At 34.9% G+C, this 4,101-nt stretch overlaps 1 long non-coding RNA gene across 1 annotated transcript; it reads left to right on the forward strand.

Annotated features, from left to right (window-relative positions):
• The first annotated feature begins 2,038 nt into the window (after positions 1-2,038).
• Positions 2,039-3,668, forward strand: LOC131238582 (uncharacterized). Its single transcript, XR_009167947.1, has 3 exons — positions 2,039-2,137; positions 2,271-2,298; positions 3,516-3,668. It is a non-coding gene; the product is annotated as an uncharacterized LOC131238582 (long non-coding RNA).
• The last annotated feature ends 433 nt before the right edge of the window (positions 3,669-4,101 follow it).

Here is a 4,101-nt window from a genome sequence, read left to right on the forward strand (position 1 = left end):
CCGGTTCTGCAATGCTGGAAACTTCATTTGGATTTCTTGGCTTTTGGCAAAATATCCTGAAACTTCCTTTTCTGTAATGTTGTTGGGTGTTTAATCTTTCTTAGTTACTTTTCTTTATTGTTAGAGTGGTAGAAACTTCAATTGGGTTTTTCTTTTCCTTTTCTTTTGATTTTGCACAGATGATTCTGAAATGGCGTTTGGTTGTTTTCTTTCTCTGAATTTGGTTCTGCAATGCTAGAAAATTGAAACTTTCATTTGGGGGAATTTTGGATTTTGACAGGATGTTAAAATTATACTCGATACCCTTACACTGAAAGAGCATGTGAGGGAACTAAGCATCTGACTTCCTCTAAATGTGCTATACTGCTATGCTATAGAAATTTATCCAATGTCACAAAGTTCCTTTTTCTCATAAATTCCAAAACCTTTAGAGCTGGTTATATTGATAGCATCAAGGGATGTTGCTTCTCCAATGGTTTATATCAACCTAAACTGGGTTGAGATGTTCAGCAGTTGAACTATTGGTTGGAGAATGCTAAATGGTTTGTTGTGCAGAGAGAACAATCCATTCTATAGGGAAGCACATGGACTTTGTGTATCCATCTTTGTGCATTATTTAGAATTTTAGAAAGATGATGAAACTAGAATTGGACTAATGCATCCCTAACCTACAATTGGGTATTATCCATTGATTATTTGGAAATAATCACCATCAGTACTGTCTTCATCATAATCATAGCCTTTTCCCAGTGGGTCGGAGTTGCTGTGAAAATTTATAATGTGCTTATAAATATAGAAGTAGAAAAATTAGGGAAACGTAGGGAGAACTCCAAAGCTTGTTGTATTCTATAACCAAGTTCTACATTGTAACACTAACAAATTGAAGTTTGGAGTGTTTCATTTTACCCTCCATCATTGTTGATTTGTGTTAACATGATTTAAAAACTAGTTTTCCCTTGTCGACACAGCCAATGTATGCATATCAATTGAGCTGCTAGTGAATCTCCCTACTAGTGGGGTGACCTGGGCTTGACTCCCACTGATGTACTGCTAGTGAATGCTCACTGGATTCCCTCCTCTGTCTTTTAATGGTGAGGATGTGAAAGCCCAACTTTCTTAGTGTTGAGTGCATCTAGTTGTGCCCATGTATATAACTACCTTTGCAATATAAAAATTAAAAATGATAACAAAGTTAGTACATTGACCTGTCTTGCAATATATAACTAACTTTCTTGTTGGGTTTGCATCTACACTTGGAAAGGCCGATCCAGGATTATTTATGCAATAGGGGAAAGAGGCTTTGAGAATTCAATAATTTAAACAGATTTTATACTCTATAATTGAACATGTGTAGTGTGCATGTTTTTTTTAGTTACTTTATATGATGTTTGGCTTGTTTGTTTCTTAATTTTGAACTAATTTGGCACTTTATAGTTCAACATAGTTATAGTTTACATGTTCTTTCTAGTTACACTAGATGTTATTTGATTTGTTTTTTGTTTTTTTTTTTTTAATATTGAATGAATTTTGTACTCTATATTTGAACTTATATATAGTCTTAGGCTCCATTTGGTCATCACATTAGTATTTATGAATACATTTTTTTTTTCAAACTAAATGGAGCCTAAGCCCTTTTTTAACTCCGCCAATGCAACTCCTTACATTGCCGGTCCCAAGCCCAGGTAAAGGAGGAGGGAGAAGGGCTTTAGAATGAGATCGTTAATTATGGAGGAGATCCTGAAAGTGCAGTATCTCTGGTTTTATTATTTTACTTGTACATTCTTGTATTGATTGCTCATGCATGATAATTATTCACATTCTTTCAAGTGGATATTGCATGTAAGAGGATTGGAGCTGCATATTTCAGATTCAAGCATATGTTGTTGTCATACATGCAAATCAATTCTTCTATGTTTGGCTGTATGGCGATTGGATCTGAAAATTTGAGATTTTCATTCATTTATTTCATGGCTTTCAGTAAGATCTTCTTTAATTGTTAATTTATTTAATTTCTTACTAATAGATGTTTGAACTTGTTAAATAGATCTAATAACAACAACGGGTCATTCGTGCTTCCCAACGAGATAACTGTTGTGTGTTTTGGTGTGGAAGGCACATACTTTTCGAGTCTTCACTTGTAAGCTTCAAATGTTTCATTTTTTTCCCCAAGTTCTATGAATCCCTTTTGTCTTTTTGTACATGACTAAAAAGGAGAATTGCCTGGCTAAAATTAGATGATTAATAAATCTTTCTTTTGATTTTGGGAACAGTTGCACTTGGTGGTTTAAATGCTTCAAGGTAAGTGAACATTTTGCATCCTACTTAAAGATCTCGAAATCAAAGTACCTTTCTTAGAATTCAGATGTGCTATATGATGCTTGATTGAAAGAAATGGAATTTTCTTGTTTGGCCCAACCCAGAATGCGATCTTTCCATTGATTTGGATCTTATTTATCCTTCTCTTGAATTTTGAGGGTGCATTTGGATGCTTAGTTGCAGTTGGTTGTGAAAATTCAATTAAAAATAGAGGAAAGGACCAAAATGAGGTGGACTATTTCAATACATTATGATGGCCGGCCCTTAAATGCAATTCCATGTGGTTTGAGTTTGACTTGAAATAATCTGAATTGCTATTTGGAGTTGGATCTTCATTGTGGATGGAAAGGGGTTATTCCCATGACGGTCATTTCAATTTCATTAAATTGAATGATTTCAATTCAATTGAGCATCCAAATGCAGCCTGGTGTGTGCGAATTATGTTATTTCAGTCTTTCTTAAACATGGTCTTTCCATATTCAACTGGTGTACCAATCTTTAAAAAAAAAAAAAGAAAAAAAGAAAAAAACTCAACTAGCTTATCCCATTTGCAACAAACGAGCAAATTGAGCAAACTGAAAGTGAATTCCACGCTCTTGTATTCGTCAGAATTTGCTTGTTGGTTTGGAGCTGTTAAGTCCTAACTAACAAGAAATTCTGACTGTTTCCAATTCGTGCACATAAGCTCATTTGGTGGGATGTAGTTAGGCTTCGAAGATTCAAACAAGAAACATGTAACTGTGGACTAGATGAGTTGGATTCATGAATTGAACAAATTGAAGTTGCAAAAAAAAAGAGGGTAATAATGCCCTGAATTGAATGGACTTATTTTGCAAAGTGATATTAGCAAATCAAATTCTATAGGCATCCCATGAATAATTGCTGACTAATCCCATTTCAAATCAATCATAAAAATGAAAACTATTAGCAATATTTCTATCAATCTGATGTGTACGTGCTTTTGTTATTTGCGTTGTTAGAAATATTGACTATTGAGTTTTGAGCAGTGGAGTGTGTTTCAATCTAAATAGAACTGATCACCAACAAATGGTCCTAGGGAATCTAAATAGAACTAATCACCAGCAAGTCATGGTAGACCATGGACATTATAAAGGTGTTAGATTGGCATCAATCGAGATTTATTTGGCCCATCAGCTAATTGCGGATCCGTCTTTTATAGTTTGATCACCAGTCTTCAGGTAGCTTAGATTTGCAGCATGGGAGTTCTGAAAGTTCAAATATGAGAGATGTTAGACAAGGTTCAAGCCTAGGTTCAAAAGTCACTAGGGGAGTATGTGTAGCAAGCACTTCCATATAGCAAGATTTTTCTAACCTGACAATGGTTTTTCCTCCTAGATGTAAGTTCTGCTCCTGCATCTACTAGTCTATTTGTACTAAACATACTACTACAGTCCATGCCACTTGGATTTTTTGCTTCTTTTACCAATACATTTTCTTTTGGCAACATGTATCCAATCACTAGTGTAGTATCTAACATGCATATGAATTTTTGGCTGGAAAATTTTCTTCCTGCAGCTTTGCACACTAAGTAATCAACCTTAGGCCGAGCTCTCCAGTTAGGCAACAATGTAGCAATTTGTCTTCCATGCTTGTAAGTTTTACCATTTTCAAGGAAGATTCAAAAACTAAGCATTCATAGATAAAATGAGCATTCCTAAAACATTTGTGTAACATCTATGTAGTCTCTGTGTAGCATGAGGCCCACCCCACCATTTGTGTGGCATCTAATTAACCTATCTAATAGGATTGCTCTATCAGAATTGG

This window comes from Magnolia sinica, chromosome 3, assembly GCF_029962835.1.
Source record: "Magnolia sinica isolate HGM2019 chromosome 3, MsV1, whole genome shotgun sequence".
Taxonomy (NCBI): Eukaryota; Viridiplantae; Streptophyta; class Magnoliopsida; order Magnoliales; family Magnoliaceae; genus Magnolia; species Magnolia sinica.